The sequence below is a fragment of the Brachycentrus maculatus genome, unplaced genomic scaffold (assembly GCF_059751285.1).
Source record: "Brachycentrus maculatus isolate JH-2025_06_01 unplaced genomic scaffold, ASM5975128v1 h1tg000002l, whole genome shotgun sequence".
NCBI classification, from domain to species: Eukaryota; Metazoa; Arthropoda; class Insecta; order Trichoptera; family Brachycentridae; genus Brachycentrus; species Brachycentrus maculatus.
Window position 1 is genome coordinate 959,426 of NW_028280757.1, and position 21,659 is coordinate 981,084.

Here is a 21,659-nt window from a genome sequence, read left to right on the forward strand (position 1 = left end):
ATAAATCAGGGAAATGCATGTAATGCATATTCAAAGTCGAGCAATTGCATATTGCATACATAATATTTTACAATTTGACCTAAGGGTTGAATCTTTAGACGTACTTTGTAATGCAGTCCGTGTTTTCCTATGCACGAGACGATGAATTATTATTATTACTAAGTATGACTCTTTCCTACTCAGTATTTACTTTTTTTTAAAAAAGGGTTTCGAAGTTTTGGTCACATTTTTCTAGCGTAAATAGTAAAATCATTACTTACGACAGATGTAGTTATAAAATTGGATTTTGAAAAATGTATCTGTGAAATCAATTAACTGACATACTTCTTTCAGAGAACCTATTATTAAAAAAAAGTTATTGATATTTACCGGATTTTAAATATTTAAATAAAAGGTTTTTAATACTAGTTCGTAATTGACTTACAGTTTATGATCTTTTTTTTAATAAAATTTTCGGCTGTAAATAGTTTGTTGTAGAAGAAATATCTATGAAAATACTGCGTTCGTTATCCCTAAAACAGATTAATATGCTAGTTTTTTATTTAAATATATTTCTAGAAAAAAAATCACGAAATAAATACCAAATACACTTTTGTAACATTTACCGTTCTGCCCATTATTGAACATCAATACTAACTAACTAACTAACTAACCATAACGCCGCTTCCCCGCAGGGCCAGGCAGAGAGAATAGAATGCCACACCACTCTGTCTTTGAAAACATTCTTGGCTTTTTCCACGTTCATGCATCTCCTTATACATACCCGCCGATTATTTCGACTCCTAACCTGACCGTTTTCTAGTATTTGGCATACCTGATCATGCCAAGTTTTTTTCGGTCTTCCTCTGCTTCCCTTCCCAATTACATTTGCCTCATACAACATCAATACACTTGACAAATTCTCAACTTATGCCACCACCGTCAGCCTAAATTACATTTAGCGTCAGCATTAAATTACAAAATTGCAACTACATACGAAAGGTATCCAACATCTAAAATGCATTATTTTTTTAATGATGCAGTTGTTGGATTCCTTTCGTATAGTAGTTGTAATATTGATGGATGTGCAATTTTTGATAACGGTGTTGCCTTTGACTGAGAATTTGTGATGAGATAAAAATTTTAGATACTTTTATTTTGACAAGTTCATTGTCAACACTTTTTTTTAAATATTATTTGTTTTATCGGACACTGGATTATTCACCCTATAGAGTAATCTGATTATAAATAAATAATAAATAACATTTAAAAAACATTTATTTATTTAAACTTCATGTACAGAAAAGAAATAAGTACATTGGCGGGCTCATTGCTAAAAAGCAATATCTTGCAACCAAAAACAGACTAATGATATTGGTCAAAACGTTTGATACCTTTTAATAGATAGAATACCGTTTGATACAATATATATATAAGGATCTATTTTTTATTCCTACTTACATAGATGAAAATTTATTTTTTATAGGTCATACGGTTGATATGGCCTTTTTGCCTGCAATTGCTTAAAATGTATATACCAAATATATTTTTACTTGTATGATACTTTCACACGGATCACTATATAATAATACTTGTAAGAAACGTAGAATTCTTGACATTATAAGAACCACATTATCAAATTATGAAATCCATATTATCAAGTAAAAAGGGTAAGATCACCGTCAATCAAAAATCTAACAACGATTATTAAAGGGTTTCACTTTTTACTTGGAATCAGTAATTGCCTTCCAAATTTGTGAAGGTATTTATTACGCCTGAATCTTCGCTGAAAGGAATTCACGATAAGCCATGAAGATAGTTATGGAATACGAAAGGATTCCACGTTCGCGATACATAAAAATACCCATTGTGAAGATGTCTTAATATCTTCTCGTATAACCTTACATTCATATAACACACGTGTGTTGTGGACGAGGGAATAAATATCAAGAAGAGACGCATGAAAATTGTTCGAAAATAAATTTAACGAAATATTTTTTTCTTGTTTTAAATCAACCATTATTTCATTGTTCGATGATCTTCTTTAAGAAGAATCAAAAGCTGTTTGATTTGAAACTGGTCCATAATATAATTAAGTTGTAATAAGATATTTTTTTGCAACATTTTGAGTGTGTCCAAATACTTGTTCACAAATCATTATCTCCAATCATAGGATCATTCTTCACATAATTTTTTGACATCTCATCAAAGATGAAGAAGAATATGGAAGTCTGGGCATTTACGGGGCTGACGACCGTCATAGGCTGGTTTAAGTGATCACTTTACACACGTGTAACATTCACCATTTCTACCCATTATTGACAACCACACTACTCAAATTCTTGGAAGTTCTATATGAACCAATTTTGAAACAACTATAATTGGAGATAATCCAGATTTGTGAACAAGTATTTGGACACACTCAAAATGTTGTATCAGGATAATTATTTATTTTTCAACATGTCTTTATATGCTGTTCTAGATTGTTCTAGCCTTTGAAATATGGGCATTAAAACTAAATATTTTATGTATTTTGTCTAATAAAAGCATTGTTAACTTTGTGGTATGGTAATATAACACTCTTTGACACAATTTGAGTAGTGTGGTTGTCAATAATGAGTAGAATTGGTGAATGTTACACGTGTGTAAAGTGATCACTTAAACCAGCCTATGACGGTTGTCAGCCCCGTAAATGCCCAGACTTCCATATTCTTCTTCATCTTTGATGAGATGTCAAAAAATGATGTGAAGATATTTTTTTAATGAGAAATCTCAAAGTAAGTGCAACTTAGCATGCTAAATTGCAGCAGATTTTATTGGAAGATGGTTATTTCTTATTTATGAAGAAAATCAACAATATTATCCTCAAATATTGACCGATTTTATTTCTGGCGTTAGTGGAGAACATATCAATCTACTCAAATAATATAAATAAAAGGACATTTTGTGAAATCATAATTTTGAGATATTTGAGAAAAAAAAACTTCATTTATGAATGTGTCTTGTCAAATTAGCCCGTCCTCGGAGTTTTCACCATCGATGCGCATCATCCTATTTAAAAAAATGTAATACTCTTACCTTTGTGATTGTTATCGGAAGCTTCTCGACTGCCAGATATCAAACTGTACATAATATCCAGAACAGCATCTGGAGCGTCTGGAGATCGCTGAAAATATAAAATATTCATCAAAATTGAATCTCACATCAAAAAAAATACAACTCTACACGAGAGTAGGCAGTTCAACAAAAATACAACTTAACCTAGAAATCAGAATTTCAACGAGGAAAGTTATTTAATTAAATACTTTTTTTGTTAAGATGGGACATGGTTACGGAAAACCCCTTGAATCACAGCTCGGGATACAAACTATTTCTTTTTGACGTCTCAACATAGATGAAGAAGGCTTACGACCGTCATAGACTGGTTTACGTGATCACTTTACATTTTGAGTGTGTCCAAATACTTGTTCACAAATCTGAATTATCTCCAATTATAGGAGTTATTTCTCATATTATTTTTTAACATATTAATAACATCTATGAAGAATAATATGGAAGTCTGGGTATTTAGGGGGCTTAACTAGTGAATGTTACATGTGTGTAAAGTGATTTAAACCAGCCTATGACGGTCGTAAGCCCTGTAAATGCCCAGAGTTCTATATTCTTCTTCATCTATGTTGAGATGTCAAAAAAATTATTAACTGTAACTTTCCTGGTGAAAAATAACTATAATATAAAAAGTTCCGCTATAAATCCGTTTTAATGCCTATGTTAACAGCAGTTAGTTCTAAGATAAATCAATAATTAAAAAAATCGTATCTAATAAACGTAATTCTATAACGTATTCACTCGACACCATTTTTTTAAAACACGCATGGCGTATCATCAATTAAAACGTGTTACGAGATGATCAGAAAAAACGTAAGGAATCAGAGTCGTTTAATGGACCACTCTTAAATGTCTGACCACTTAATCAAGATACTTACAAATCGCACACTCCTTTCAAGAACGTCATAAATCAAAAATCGACAATTTTCAGTTGTGCATGTTTTCGGAATGCCCAGAAAATGTACTTTATCCCAGCAAAAGAGGCATATTTTTAACTTAATATTTACCCGCTACAGGGCAGAAAGTGTTGTTTTTGCATTTTGAAGAAAGGGTATTGTTTAATCATTTTTTTTAAATATACTTGATATTTTTCAAATGGAGAAAAAACCTTCAGGTTTTACTTAAAAAGATGTGTTGCAAAGTAAAAAGTTCAATAAGTGGCTTGATATTTATTTTTAATACATTGTATTATATTCTTAAACTTTAAAAACGTTCTCCTAAAAATTAAGTTTTTTGATTTATGACGTTCTTGAAAGGAATGAGCGATATACATTACCGCTATTATCTACAATTCTAGAATTGTAAGTCACGTTTGGAAATTAAGATTTCGAACAACATTTTTTTTTCAACAAAGAATGATCGTTTTCACACAAGGCATTGAAGCTTTTTATTATTATTTTTGGCTGTAACCCAGTGAGTGGATGTTTCTGCTAGTGTCAAGACTTAGTTTTATTGATAAACAAAACAATAATCAAAACAATTAATAAATATTTTCAAAATTTAAATGCGTTTAGTTTTATCATTTTAGAAATTAAAACCGCAATTCTAGAATTAGGTTCAGAAGTGTGGTTACTTGGGAAGTCATTTTCTTTACTTAATAAAACAAAAAAATTATAGTTTTTTCAATTTATTTTATTCGACCAGTGTCTGGGTTTCGTCGTCATCGACATCATTAGACTGCTGAGAGGCTAAACAAAATTCTTATATACATAACACGGCAGGGGTCGAGAATCCTGATTTTATCCAATATATCTTAATCCCTGCTTATTTGGGTATATTATGAAACTTTAATGTTATTTTATTATGTAAAATGCAATTCCACCAAGAAATATCAATACAAATGAAATGAATCTTATAGGTATATTTCTCAATATTTAATGCATTTAATATCATTTTAAAATAGTACTTATTATGTATGAAAGACCGAGGAAAATTTGGCATGATTAAGTATTTCTAATACTTAAAAATAGTCCCGGGACCTCCAGTACGGTAGCCGACCATTACCCTACGGAGGCGGAGGCGGATTGTTAGTTAATAAAGAAAAATGTTTAATAAAGCAAAATATGTCGTTTTGAGAAAAAACAGCTGGTTGCTTATTGGAATCATTGAAAAATCGTGTTTCGTTTGATTTTCTCAAGCATTATGCTCACGATCATACTTGAGAAACGCAAGGATGAGACATTGATCAAGAACGTTTCCCGAACGCGCCCGCCGAGATCGGAATGATTGGCAGCGTTCACGATGGTCCGCGGCTCGAACATCACCGAGTTGACAGCGTAAAGTGTAAATGGTTTTGATAGATGCCAGATACACCTATTCAGAGTATGACTTTGGACAGGTCCAGTAATTGTGAAGCCAGCAACAAAAGCCAATGTCATGGTGGATCTCAAACTATCAATTTGTACGACATCATCCTGTCCGTAGCGCTTAAAACAGATACGAATATTCCCGACGGGCCACCTCTCTGTCGACATTTCAACTAGTTTAATAACTATATTTTATTCACGTGAATCTTAGCTGTGTTATATCCCTTCGTTGTGGGAAATGGGAAAAAGCAATTTGACATAAACAGACTGCAAGTTTTAATGTTAGTACAAGTTTATCGCGAGGAATACTGTCATGTCATGTTTTGTAGTCCTGGAAGTTTGTGTGTATGTATGTAAACTAGGTTAATTTATTCATTTAAATTTCACTTAGTAAACTACAGAACATTTGTAGTTCTCTAAACTAGTCATTTTTATTTATAGATTTGGCGTTTAATCAGTAGAACTCCATTTATTTATTTTATGCATTCAATATTAAAATCAAGAGTCTAATAATTGTATTTTATTATTAAAAACACATAAAAATAAAAATTGTTTCGCCTTGTTATGGCATTTTCAAACTACTGTGAAGATCAAATGGACTTAGGGTCCTTATATAGCTTTATAATTTTAGGTACTTAAGTAATAGTTATGACATGTGCAGTAATAACTATCGGAGAAAACGATAGTTGATGGCGAGGCCAAGTGTTCAATAGGTAATGTACTAAACTTAACCTTTACTGGTCCAATGTCGAATCTCATTCAACATCGATTTTTCGCCCTAAGGTCCCATTGGATAATATTCGACATTTTTTTCATCATAAGTATTATTTATTTAAATTCCAAGCTTACATTTTTGTCACTCGTATCTATTACAACAGTATGTGGAGCAGAGGACAAAATATTTTTTCCAATTGGAATGTAACTGTCTACCTAGATTTTTTTATTAAATTTTAGGGGACCGGAAAGGGTTAAAACTGAGAAATATTCATAGATAGGTTAGTAGGCCGGATAAAGGAATAGGTAAGTGATGTTTGAAGTGAGAGGGAATCGAGGCGTGGAGTTTTTATTTCTAGGAATAGGAAAAATATTTAATAAGAAAATAATAAAAGAGTGAATTAAGTAATAACCCTGTTTTACTTAAGATTACTTTTTAAAAAATTGACCACGTTTGTCTACCGTGCGAGAGGTCTCAAGTTCAATCTCAGTGGGTTCAAAATAAAATACTAGCGATTTTTCAACCTATTTGTATTTTTTGTTACTATCCTAAACTGGAAGATAGAGCGCAGGGCTTATTATTTTCCCTTTGTGTATTTAACACCTCTTTCTTTCTGTAAGGGAACGTTCGGGCAATTTTGTTCCTTGAATCGACGAAATATTTTAGCAGGAAGTGCTTGACAAAAAATATTTAAGAATCAAGAGTTTAGAGTATGTTAATGGCGTTAAAATAGATTTTAAATTTATGTTTTACTTAGTAAATACCACTATTTCTTAAAATCGACTGGTGGTATTTACTAAGTAAAACATTAATTAAAAATGGATAGATTTTACCACAAAGTCACTGCCGAATCCATTAATGAAAAAAGATAAATTATTGACTCACACAGATATATTTTTTTCGAGTTATTTTGAATTAAACCAATTTGAACTTGGAGGCATGATGAGTCCTATCAACATCCTATAGCCATAAATTATCAAGTAAAAATTTCATCACAGATTTTTATGCAGATACGCATAGAAAACATAAGAAAACCCATTATTTTAACTGCCTTTTCACAAATCAAAAAGACAACAAAAAACGGCTAACAATGAAATGGTTTATTTTCATTGAATTCGCGTAATTCAAAAAATTTCTCTTCTAGAGAAGGCGTGTTCTCGTGAAAAGTAGCTAAGAGGCGTGTTTAAGTCGGGACACGCCCATTCAATCTCCTCCCAGGCTATTTTTAAATTTGCTTCTGTTGGACATAGGGCCATAAAATCACGTAAAGCTTTTCATGCTGAAAGCACTACGCATTTTCACGTATATTGAATTTTCATTAATTTGTTATAGGTGATCAAAGAAAGGGGATGGAAGAAAAACACAGATACATGTTGGATTTTTTTTTCGTAAATACCACTGTTATATATTATATATTACCACTGTTGCAATAGTGCTGTTTATCAAGTGAAATTTAAATAAAAACGGATAAATATTACCACAATATGACTCCCGAATCAATCAATAAAAATGTATTTTGTAAAAAACATTAAAGTTAAATGTTTGTTTGTTTTTATTTCACTTCGTAAATACCACTATTACCATTTTTAATTATCTTACAATAACGGTATTTACCAAGTAAAATTTCAATGTAAAATGGATTTACATTACCACAAAGTGCTGCCGAATCAATTCATGAAAATGCATACTTGGTGTTAAAAAAAAACATTCATTAAAAAAATTAAATAATATAGACTATCACATCCTAATTTCCTTAAAATCACCGTCACTCTGCATCCAATGTACTTAAAATGAATATAAACGCAATCCATTTCGTTATGATTTAAAAAATCTTATGAGTAGAATTTATAAAAATGTGGAAATCTTGAAAAAATTGAGCACATAAAAGGAGCAAATATTTAAACCATAAGTCATGAGCCACGTCAACGTACGCTAGCTGTGCATGCCATTGATTGTGTAATTAACCTACGTTTACGGAATTATATCCTGATATTTTGGTATTGAGATTTATGGAAAAGTATAAAAACCCTGCGAGAATATGCCTAAATTTCTACACGTTAATTACGCAATTGTCCGCCTCCGTAGTGTAATGGTCAGCACGCTCGGCTACCGTTCTGGAGGTCCCGGGTTCGATTCCCAAGGGGGGTAAAAATAAATATAAGTGATTTTTTCACTGTAATTTTTATTCAATATTACCATGGACTGGTACCTGAAGCGGAGGGCTGATCACCTTTCCTTCATAAGTAAAACGATCATGATAACACTGCGTTTATAAGACACAGTGCCCTATGCACCATTGGGGTGCGGATAAGGGTTTTATTATTATTATTATTATTAATTACGCAATATTAAACCAAGCAACCCTATTTTTTTTTTTCATAATTTTGATTGCAGCACGACTTCAAAGAAATGGACGATACCTTCATATTAAGAAGATGACGGATACAGATCGGAATTTTAACTATTTCATTTTTTTAAATAATATTCATTATTTAAAATACTCGTACCGAATTATTTATTTATTTACTGAACGGCTAATGCCTTTAACATAATACATATATACAATATCAAATCTAAAAATACACTAATGAATACACTAATAGAGAAACAAAAAGTCTTAAACATAAAATAATAATAAAATAACAAATAGTAAGCACTGGTAAATACACGTCTCCTTCACACACTATCAGCGAGCAGCGAGAGAGAGTGAAACACAACGTTTAAATTTATCCATTATAACATGGAGAAGAAATGCTGAGAAAGTACAGACTTCAATGTGGATAACAATATATTAAATAAATCTATACTTTCAAAAGCATTGGCTAACATGTGAAGCCGCGGAATCGGAGAGAACATGGCATTATGTAAAAATACTGCGAATATAGATTTTTGTCTAGTACCTCTTCGACGAACGCTAAACTTTATTTGATTTAGGAGATCAGGTGTTAAAACACTCAGGTTATACTAATAATTAATATTAAAAGAACCTGATTTTAAATTTTCACCCCTTTTTTGCTGGTACGTTCCGACATCAACAAAATGTTGAGACGTCAATAAAAATAAAGCATTTAAATTGATAATAGGTTACGTAGAAACAATTTCGTTTAAATATCTAAGAAGGTATGCAAACAACGAGTTAATTTTATGTTCAACAAGAAACAAGAGGCATAAACATCACAATTTACGCATTTCCTTTTCGATAGTTACCATATTATTTCCATAAAATACTTTTGAAACATTAAAAAGACTTCATTTCCGCTGAAATGAATCCATTATCGGCTGACAAAACCGCCTGCTTTGCATATCATTTTACTGAACAATACGCGGATTAACATAAAGATGACAAAAACCAAAAACAATGGCAACTTTTTATAATAAATTAAAGAGCAAAGTACCTACATTCAACTTGATAATGTCGTGGAATTGCGACTGAAAATATTTTTGATCGGTACAAATAAGTTTTCTGTCTGAATCAAAGAAATATGTAAATATATATTTAAAAAATGCTACAAAAAAACTTGGTGTAAATTTAATATAAATAGTATTTTAAGAACTATAAGACGCACTTTTTCTTAAAAAAATGCCTAAAAAGTTCAGGTGCGTCTTTTAATTGAAATTTTTATGTATAAAAACATCCAGTGTTTATTTACTATTTCCTATTTTTTTGTTGGAAAAGGTTGTTATTATTTAAAACGTATTTATATTAGTATGTCTATTAAAAAATAAAACGTAGAGAGGAAGGCGCGAAAAAAAATTGGGACGGGTCGTAGAATGAAGTTTGGAAGCCGTTGGTGTAATGCAATGTTTTTGCGAATGTAACGCGAAGTATACCATATTATCGTAAAACGCTCACTCTTTTCAACAACGTCATATATCAAAAATGTCAATTTTCAGTTGTTCATGTTATCGGAATGCCCAGAAAATGTACTATATCCCAGCAAAAGCGGCATATTTTTAACTTAATATTTACCCGCTACGGGGCAGAAAGTGTTATTTTTGCATATTGAAGAAAAAGGTGTGTTTTCTCATTTTTATTAAAAATACTAAATATTATTTAAATGGAAAAAAAAATATTCAGGTTTTACCTAAAAAGATCAGTTGCGCAGTAAAAAGTTCAATGAGTGTCTAGATATTTATTTTTAATACATTTTATTATATTTTTAAACTTTAAAAACGATCTCCTGAAAAATCAAGTATTTTTTGTTTATGACGTTGTTGAAAGGAGTGAGCGATATGTAATACATAACAATTACGCACTGTATAATACGAAAGTACTGACTATACAAACAAAATAATAAAACAAGTTGTTTAATGCACGTCATAAAAGTAAACAGCTACAAGAGAGTTTTGTGAATAACGTTCTTAGAAGTTATAACAGCCAGCAGCGGATATTAGGTGTCAATATATTAGCACCTTGGACAATTTACATATAAATTGTATGATTTGCATACGTTATTAGACCTTCCCAAGGCTTGTTTATGCATTCGATGCATCGAAATGATGGTAAATCTAAACCCTGTTTTTATAACTCTGCCGGGTGGCTACCTACTTTCTACTTTTAAGGGATATATTGGATTTTAACATTATGTATGTTACATTAATTTATATTATGTTGGTTATCAACCTTTCCCTTCCGGTGCTAAAATAAAAACGCGCGTCCCGGTGTTGGGTAGTCACTACACAATCAAAAGTTAGCGAATTTAGATCGAAAAAATACGGACATTCATAGCTAACTCCCTCAATCAATTTTAATTAAAGTCAAAAATGATAAAAATTTTGATTTATTATATGCTAACAACATTTTTAAAAAAACATCTGGCAACGCTCACGGAACAAGCATAGATCCACTCTTGTCGAAAGCCCAAAAGCGACTGCCGACTGCCGCTAGCCCGCTAGCCCGCTAGCCGCCAGCCAGAGTACATTACGCTTTGAGCTCCTCACGCTTGCACAGTGCAAGTATGCAAGAGTTAGACGCGAATATACAGTGTCGCGGTTCCCGCACACTCTTCACGCGCTGTTTATACGCGAATTTGTTTCCGATATTCAAAAAAGACCTCCGTTGTACCCGATAAATTCTGATTATTATTAATATCATTTTTTAAATCATTGTGTAAATATATTGTGGAGGAAAACCTAAAATCTTAGCCTTGTGTTTATTATATTGATGGTTCTTAGAAGCAATGTGTACACAACACCGGGAAGGGAGGGTTAAGAGGTAGAACAAGTAATCTGAAAAATATGCGTATTTTTTAATGCTTCCCGAAAACTGAGTGATTTTAATTTAGATTTTTGAGTAAATTTCATATTTATTGAACCTGAACGCATTACAATGTGATTCTCAGTATTCTTAATATTTATAGGTAGTGCGTGTCAGACCTCAACCCGTAGTGCATGTTGTTCTGCAATCCCTTGTGCATGTCGGTCCTCGGGTCGACCAAAAACGCATGTGATCAACATTTTATGTAGTTATAAGTGTGTGCATAGTGCTATGGTAGTGACGATATATATAATATTGTAAAAATATATAATTAGCATAATTAATTATGGCGTCAGATATTTTTATTAAATTAAACACTTGAATAATCCACTGAATTGAGTTTTATTTTTATTTACGACTAGTTTCGAAAACGACAATTGTTTTCATCTTCTGGTTCAAATTAAAACTAACGAATAAAAATATAATTAGGTGTATATATAGGTTTATAAATATAGGTAGGGGGGTTAAGGAACAACATTTTTTGTAAAAGGAAACATTGATAATAATGGTGACGTATTTTGAAACAGTATATTATTAATTATTGTTTTATCTGAATTTAAATTTTTATGTATTTCTAAATTTTCTAAATTATTCATGACTTGACCTTTATTTGTAACAGAGTGTAATAATTTAAGTGTATGAGAGTCAAATGAGTGGTTAGTTTCCATGATATGATTTGCAAATTCCGAAAAATAGTTACTCGTTAGACCACGACGATGTTCTCTAATTCTAATTCTTAGACTTCTCGAATTCTTAATTTTACCAAATGTATAAAAATATCTGATTGGCTGCATTATGACGGTAGCATGCTCTAAGCAAGATACACGGGGGTTTCTGATTGGCCTAAATTACCAAGGATTCTTTATTTTGTACCGAGCTTCAGCTAATAATATCAGTTTATTTGTATGATTGTGATGATGCGCCATTGCACGGGTGAGTTTACACTGAAGACTTTTTAATGCTTGAAGTCATTGTGTATCCTTTTACACAGGATTAGCTTACAAACTACGCGAAGACCCTTGATCGTAGAAAATAGAGTAATAATAGTCGGATGATGATGCGATATAGGGGCCTTGTAATGGTGATTAGGTTCAACCAACAAGATTGGAGTCGGAATTACGGGAGCCGAGATGAGCTTGGCTCATGAGGAAGTGCACAGCCGCTACAAGTATGTAGGTAGGTACCATGTTATATAATAACAGGCTAATTAGCTGAGAACTCGCCTTACAGCTAAAGGGGTAATAACCACAATGAAAAAAACGTATTTATCGAAAACGAATGATGAAAATTTAAGTTAGTGAAATTTCAACTTTTATTATAGGTTTATGTATTAAATGTTAAATCAAACACTGATTTTTTTTAGTCTACTAAGTTTTATTTAATCGTTTTAAAAAAAATACCAAAATTCAATTATGTGACATTTGTTTCGCCTAGTTAAGGCATTTTCAAACGAATGTCTATAATAATTTAGTATAGGTGTCTCAACTGGGACAAATCTATCATTTTTATACGAAAAAATATGGAAGTCTGACCATTCTAGGGCTGGCATTAAGTGAGCACTTTATACATTACATTTTAAGTTGGCATTTTAATGAATTCTAATTCTAATTCTATTTATTTATTCTACGGATGATATGTCGATATATATTATAGTTTTTTCAACTGCGATGAAGCATGTATCATTTTTACACGAAAACGAATGGAAGTTTAAGCATTACAAGATTTACGACCTGGCATTTGGCTGGCTTGAGTGATCACTTTATTCACTTGTGTAACGTTCACCTATTATTGAACATCCATACTGCATTATTTTTTGAACGACGTATATATTTATGTATGCACTGTTGCTGGATCCCTTCCATATGTTTGTTGTTATTTAGATAGATGTAAAATTTTGGCTGACGGAATTGGTGAAGCTTTGCCCAGCTCACTTACATCATCTGTTCCTATAAAATATATTCCACTCTTATATACAAGAATCTTAAGCGCTGGACTGATCACGCCGCTTCCCCAGAGAGGAAGGCAGATAATAAAACGCCACACCAATGTGTTTTTGCAAAAAATCTTCGCCTCTTCCACATTCATGCATCTCATACATACCCGCCGATTATTCCTGACCACATTCAAGTATTTGAAATACTTGTTCATGCCAAGTTTTCCTCGGTCTTCATTTGCTTCTATTACTAACCAAATTCGCCTGATAAATTTGTTTTACTCATTACAGAAATTGCTTATTCCAGTAAGTATTTTAACGACTACAAAAGTTATTTTATTTATTGTTTCGGCATTAACTTTGTGGTAAGACATGTTACAATGATTAAAGAAAACACTTGTTTTATACCACTTAATGGAAAAATGGAAAGCAAAGGTAAAGAATTTTGAAACAATATATGATTTAATAAATTATTATTAGAATTTAGGTTTTTTTGGATTTCAAAATTTTCTAAATAATCCATAATTTGGCCGTATTTGGTGTAATCCAAAAAAACCTATATTCTAATAATAATTTATTAAATAATATATTGTTTCAAAATTCTTCATCTTTGCTTTCCATTTTTCCTTTGTTTTCAAACTCGGCCCCTTGACTAACCCCCTTCCCCTAACTTTCCCCTCTCTTTATTTATAGAACAATTTTATATTTTATATTTTAGTTATTATACAGACCTGAATGATGAAAGTTTTACTTCTGAAACATGTAGTCTTTAATAAAGCTCAAGTGGTATAAAACAAGTGTTTTCTTTAATCATTAGTAGGTACAAAAGTTGTTTATTTACGAATAAAGGGTGAATAATGTTGTTCCTAAGACGCAACCCTACCGCAGCAGCAAGTGGATAAGATAAATTACTTAAGTAGATCTTATTATGTCAATGCAACCTTAATCATGGCATGAAATTGCAATTGGATTTTCATCGCAGCGCTCGAGTGTACTGCGCATTGCTAACGGGGAAGCGGTATATAACTAAATCTGCTTCCTTTATCATTAATTTGAGAAATACATTGTTCTTCTCCGATATACAATTACACCTTACACCAGGGTTGGCGAACCTTTTTGAACCTGAGCGCTTAAGTTTTTTTTCTTCAATATAATAATATGTCGCGTGCCACATGCAATGGAAATAAAAAGACATTAAATTTTTGGATTATTTCAGATTTTTAGTAAAAACACAGTATTCATACATCGAGAAAATAATTAAGTACTTATTAATGGTAAAATAAAATAAATAAATAAAAAAAATATTTAATCAAAAAAATGTACAACCCTAAAAACTTCAATATTTTTGAGATTTTTGTTGGATTCTAGATCCCAATTTTTTTTAAAGCGGATTCATAGCTGGTAACTTTAAATAGACGAAAGTACAATCAGTAGTAGTATTTAAGTATGCTTAGATTTTTTTATACTATTTTAAAACTTTTTTTAAAAAATGTATAAGTAATCACATTTATTTTTTTCTCTTTATTCGTGGCATGCAAAATCGTCTCGCGTGTCACCTATGGCACGCGTGCCATAAGTTCGGCATCCCTGCCTTACACGATATTGTCGAGTTACCAGACTAAGAAGGCAGTGCATCATAGGTATTATGTAAACCCTGGATTCTTGCTTTACACGGTTTCGAAATAACACGATGCTACATTCTTTGCATGTACTTACTACACATGGGAGATCTTTTTATTCTTCTTCTTACTTCTTCGAAGACATGTCTGTTCCGTTATCCGTTACTTCAGTCAGTTCTCCTCGTCCTCAGGCTGTAGGTCTTTCTGTCCTGGGCAACGTCACCTCTTTCTTGTTACACCATCCATGAATTCTTCGGTCTTCCTCTACCAGATGTCGTTCGAGAAAGATTCACGGCGATTGCCTGGGTTCACAATATGATCAGGTTCTCTGCGTCCTTTGTGCGCACACCATCTCAATAGATCCGAGGATCTATCTTTTTCGTTAATTGTCTCTCGTGACGTGGACTGCCAGCTGTCACACCATCGCTTTGTAGGTCTTCCAGTTGGTCTTCTTCCCCCTGGGTTCTCTTGAAGAGCAATTCGAGCCAGTCTATTTTCTTGCATTCTATTGAATTTTCTTGCACCACTCCAGAATCGTCTACGCTGTCTTCCCCATCTGACTATATCCTCCGTAATACACATTTTACGAATTTCCGCGTATTGGAAACGCCATTTTAGTACAATTTTTACCACGAAACAATCGCTACAAGCCAAGACGACGCTCCAAAATTGTGATTTTTATTCCAAAATAAGGTTTGCCTAGACCGAAGACAATAAAAACGCTGGTAGCCGAATTTCAGAAGTTTGTACTGTGGGAACAATCGAACACGTGAACCCCATATGACCGACGCGCACAGCAATTTGGCATGCATCCATCCATCCACCATAAATCTCACATTTTTCCAATTGGAGAAAGCTATTTTCAGTTGATGGCAGCACCGTCAGCCGAATTTATAAATCAAATAAAAATTACAACTAACATTTGAAAGGAATCCAACAACAGTACATACCGGTAGTGTAATGGCAAACGGGTATATCTGTCAAATTTTTCATTTCCTAAGTTTGTTATCCGCCTCCGTAGTGTAATGGTAAGCACGCTCAGCTACCGTTCTGGAGGTCCCGGGTTCGATTCCCAGGGAGGGTCAAATGAATATAAGTGATATTTTCACTCTAATATTTATTTAATATTACCCTGGACTGGTACCTGAAGCGGAGGGCTGATCACCTTTCCTTCGTGTGTTAACGATCAAGATAACACTGTGTTTGTATAATGCAGTGCCCTATGCACCATTGGGGTGCGGATAAAGGTTTGAATTGAATTTGAAAGTTTGTTCCACAAAAAGTCTAAAATAGTGTATTCCATAATCTGGCAAAAAGATATAGCTGTAGTTGCAATACTTATTTAGTTTTATTAAGATACGTACATATATGCCATCCGAACAAAATATTTAATTTTACAAGTTTGTTTTTGTTCTCCTGTAAAATTTGGTCTGAGACAGATATACCCCTTTGCCTTTACACTACCGATATATACCATACATCTTTCAAACTTAATGCAATATGGATGTTCAATAATGGGCAGAATGGCGAATGTTGCACATGTGAATAAAGTGATCACTCAAGCTAACCAAATGCCAGGTCGTTAGACTTGTAATGATCAAACTTCCATACAAATAAGATCCTTTATCTAAGTTGATACATATACTTTTATAATGACATACCATCCATAGAGTGAATAATCCAGTGTCTGATAGAATTAAAAAAATATCAACTAAAAAATCTACTAAGAATGGTCTGGACATTGTCTATATTAGAAGTAAAGGAACTTTAAAATGATTTTAATTTGGTAGTTTAAAACTAAAAAAAAGTTGTTATAAACCTTTGGTAATTTAAAATGGTTGAACGCAACAAATGCAACGCAAGCGATATTGCACAAAGAGCCTTCCAATATTGGTCTGAAGAATAATCCTAGAATATAGAGATAGAGACTGACCGGAGCATTTCGTTGAACGTAACACGTTACGATGCGAGCATTCAGGCAGTCAGTACACCGAGCCGAGCGCTCCATCCATAGTTTCGGATGCTTGATGATGCGCGCCGCGAGCGATGTTACGACGAAATGCTCCGGTCAGTCTCCACCTTAACATGTGATTATAACCGACTGTTTCAATTTATTTATTTTGCAGGATAGATGCTACAAGCAATTTTTGTTTGTCAATAGGCGAAATTTGTAAGAATCAAGATATTGAAAGATGTTATTCCTTATATCGCTCACTCCTTTCAACAACGTTATATATCAAAAATCGTCAATTTTCAGTGGTGCATGTTTTCGAAATGCTCAGAAAATGTACTACATCCCAGCAAAAGCAGCATATTTGTAACTTAATATTTTCCCGCTACAGGGTAGAAAGTGTTGTTTTTGCATTTTGAAGAAAAGGTATTGTTGAATTATTTTTTTAAATAAACTTAATATTTTTCAAATGGAGAAAAAACCTTCAGGTTTTATCTAAAAAGATCTGTTGCACAGTAAAAAGTTCAATAAGTGGCTAGATATTTATTTTGAATACATTTTACTGTATTCTTAAACTTTAAAAACGTTCTCCTGAAAAATCAAGTTTTTTTTTATATATATATGACGTTATTGTGAGGAGTGAGCGATATTCAGTGTGATAAGTTAAGGTTTAAAGCTGTAGGTACAGCTAAAGATAATAACTTTATGTTTTTGTTAAAGGATAGGGAAAGAAGAAAATAGTTGTAAGGAGAGTCAAAAAAAGTTAATAATGTTTCAGCTGTTTATTGATTGTTACAATACTTATTTATTGATAAGTATTTCAGATTAACATAGACTTTGCTTAAAATAAATACTTTAATATATTAATATACCAAACTCTGTAAAAATACAGAGGACGATTATGTTAATACCTTAAAGTGACATCTGTGAAAAGAGATATCAAGTACACATCGCAGCCATCATTGTTTGCGGTGCATCAATGTCAGATCAACATCTATTCTCTACTCCCGTGCGCCATTCGAACAATTTATGCTCAACATTACTTGATATTTTTCAGTTTTTTCTTCCATTTTTATCAGTTAAAAGATTATTGAACTCATTTTTACATCACAAAAGAACTATGTATAGACAATATGTTTGATAGTATATCTCCACATTTAGATATTTGGACACTTTGGTTTACTTGTCTACTGGTCTGTCGTTCAGCACTTTCATACAAAGCTTGATAAGGGTTATAAGATAAGTTATGCTTTCCTCAAAAATATCTTATCTAATAAATATTGTACAGTTAATACATTATTGTCTGGCGGTTTTTTCATCAATCCCGACCCTAATTAGTATACTAATTATCATCATACACTAATCACTACTACTACTACTACTACCATCACGCCGTTTCCTGCGGGGGTAGGCAGAGAGGATGGAACGCCACACGCTGACATACACTCCTCGCCTCCTTCACATTCATACATCTAGTCATACATGCCCTCCGATTACGCAGACTTTTGACACCGCCAGATTTTAGGTTCTGATTGATCTGATTGTGCCAAGTCTTTTTCGGTCGTCCTCTTTCCGTTTTCCCTCTCACATTCGCCACATATATTTTCTTATTCATTCTCTCGCTATCCATTAGCTCCACATGTCCATACCACCACTAATACACTAATCACAAGAAACCTAGTCATAAGTAACCTCAAACCCAAATCTAATCTGTACAATGTTTTTTGTCATCTTGCGCGCTCTACCAAAAGTAAGCAAATAGAACTCTTATAAGTGTCTTCCGCTCTCTACTAACAGTATGAAAAAAAGACGCTTTTAAGCATTTCACACAAAGAATGTGTTATAATATAAAAGAATGTGGTTTAAGAATCATAATACTTGAGTTATTATTATGTACGAACAATGTCTTATATTATAAAGAAAATGAAATACAGTAAAATAAATAAGAATGCATATTTTCCAGTGAAAGATAGTTCATTTTAAAAGAAAACAGGAATAACAGAGAATGAATTGATATATATAATCTTTAAAAGAAAGGTGAAAGCCATAATAATGTTACTTTTGCTAGCAAGCTTACTTCATCTCTACAGAATCATTCTATGTTATTTACAATATAATTTTTTAGTAAAATTTCATTTTATAACACTATGTAGTTATAAACAAAATATGGCAAAGTATTGCACCCACTGCTTAATCAAGCCAGAGTAAATATTATTATTATTCAGAAAGGTAAACGATAAAAAATGTCGATAAGATACAAAAATTGCAAAATAAACCTTTATAAGGTAGTCAAGATAAACCTTTATAATTAGCTGAGTTTATTAGCTTAATATTAACGAATTGAAGAAACTTTTTGATGTCTTAGTTCACAAAGTTGTTTAAAAATATTTTATTTGATTATTGAAAAAAATATTCAATTTGTTTACAAATATTGTTTCAATCAAACATGCAAAAACAACAAAAAAAACAATTGATGAACATCAGGAAAAGTGTAGCTAGTTGCTACTAGCAACCAATAAACCCATTGTCTATATCTACATCATATTAATTTACATAAATTACAATTTAAATAATTGCATTAAGCAGTTGAATATTTAAGGAATCTATATAATAAAACAATAAAGTCAACATTCCATTAATACTATTGTGCAAATGTAACAATACCAAGATACATACATTTAATTTTAAGACGTATATTACCTTTTATCATGCAAAAAATCTGTGAAATGACTTACAAAATGAGTTCTCGATATACACACTTAGTTTTCACACAGAAATCTAGGATAACGAGCAATTTAATAGTTTTCAAACAAAAAAATAACCTCAAAACACAAACTGGATAGCAGCTGACACAAGGAATGTCAACACAAAAAACACCTTAGCTGTCATCGCGAGATCTCCAAAACGTGTCAGTAATGACATCTAGCGGGCAGTACGAGATACTAAAATGGTAAGTTACTTAGGAAAAATTACAACACGTGGCGTTTTACCCCACACAATTTTTACCATGGGCTATTTTTATAAATAATTACAACTACTGTAATAGAAAAACTTCGGAATACGAATTTAATTCGTCTCATCCAACTGTTCGTAACCTGAAATATTTTTTTTAATGAGAAAATGTAAATTTCATTTCAGGCTTCCAAAATAATTTCTTTTTATGTATAAAAACCCTGTGAAGTAACATAAATTTAATTCATAGTTTCAACTGAAAATTTGTTATTCTATATACCCTGTTAGATTTAACTTAATAAAAATATTCTCACGAATATTTTTTTTCTCATGAAAATTTATTAATATTTACAATTTTACATCTCAACAAAGATGAAAAAAAATATGGAAGACCGGGCATTTACTGAGCCTACGACCTGTCATAGGCTGGTTAAGTGATCCACTTTACATAAGTGTAACATTCACTAATTGTACCCATGATTGACAACCACACTACTCAAATTTTTAGAACTCCTATATACATATATTGATCAATATCGTGACCCAGTACATGTAAGTTCACAACAGCCATCTATGTTGGAATGTGGTAGTTTTTAATCCTTTGTCTGATTTAAAACCTTTCAAAATGCTTATATACGATTTTTTTCCAAATTCCTAGGATAGAAATTTATTTATATATTATTATAGATATATGGGTATGTATTTTGTGTTTATAAAATACACGTCTGTACTTTCATTTAATCTGATTGGCAGGAAACCAAATCAAATTATTACTTTTCTCAAAAGCTAATTCTTGAACAGTCAAACACCTACATGTGTATTGTGAAATGGTAGAACGCAGTCGAAATGCGATCTATCAGACGAATGAGCGAGAAAACGGTGTATGATAGATGTTCGAATGGTGGTATAAGGGAAGCATACAAGGCTAAGATAAGCGTTATCGATTAAAATTAAGAAAGGATTGTTGATATAGTTAAGGCATGTAGAACGAATGAGTGAAAAAAGAACTGTAAAACAAATATATGAGGCGAAAGCAGTTGGTAATAGAAGCAGAGGAAAACTTGGCATTTTCTAGTATTTTAAATATTTGAAAGTGGTCAGGTCAGGAGTCGGAATAATCGGCGGCTATGTATGAGGATTGTCCGCCTCCGTGGTGTAATGGTTAGCGTGCTAAGCTACCGTGCTGGAGGGTCCGGGTTCAAAGTCCGGGAGGGGGGGGGTGGAAATAAACGTTAATGAATTTATACTCTAATTTTTATTTAATATTACCCTGGGCTGGTACCTGAAGGAGGGTGATCACCTTTCCTTCATATGTTAACGATCGAGATAACACTGTGTTTATATGATGGAGAGCCCTATGCACCATCGGCTGCGGATAAGGATTTGAAGTTTTTAACATGTATGAGGAGATGAATGAATGTGGAAGAGTCGAAGATTGTTCGCGGTGTGGCCTACTGCGAGGAAGCGGCGTGATGGTTGGGTTAGTTAGTTTGTTTTATTTTTATTTATTAATATAAATCTGCATTTCAATATTCCACCACTGTGTACGTAGGTACACAGTGGTAGAATATAGGTCTAACACACTGTACAATGCTGAGTAACAAGCGATAGAAAATGTATAAAATTACCGCGGAAAGTAGGAGACTTCCGCAAAAATATCTGAGGTCAAACATAATAACCTTGACATTAAATGTTTTCTTTGAAGTCTGTTATGAATATATTTATATAGCTAGGCATACATCTTATAATATGTATATGAAAAAAATGTTGGTTATAGAGCCAGAACGTCATATGACGTTTCGTGTAAAATATCCCAGGAATACCTCAGTGACAGTTTTG

At 32.4% G+C, this 21,659-nt stretch overlaps 1 protein-coding gene across 2 annotated transcripts in view; it reads right to left on the minus strand.

The window, feature by feature from the left end:
* Positions 1 to 19,743, minus strand: part of LOC148314050 (protein N-terminal asparagine amidohydrolase-like) — a 193,024-nt gene extending 173,281 nt beyond the window's left edge. For both annotated transcript variants that reach the window (XR_015837512.1, XM_088259543.1), the window contains exons 1-2: positions 19,604 to 19,743; positions 3,058 to 3,145 (exon numbers count right to left, since the gene is read on the minus strand). The gene's annotated coding sequence lies outside the window, so the exon portion shown is untranslated. The remainder of the gene's footprint in view (positions 1 to 3,057; positions 3,146 to 19,603) is intronic.
* Positions 19,744 to 21,659: the final 1,916 nt, after the last annotated feature.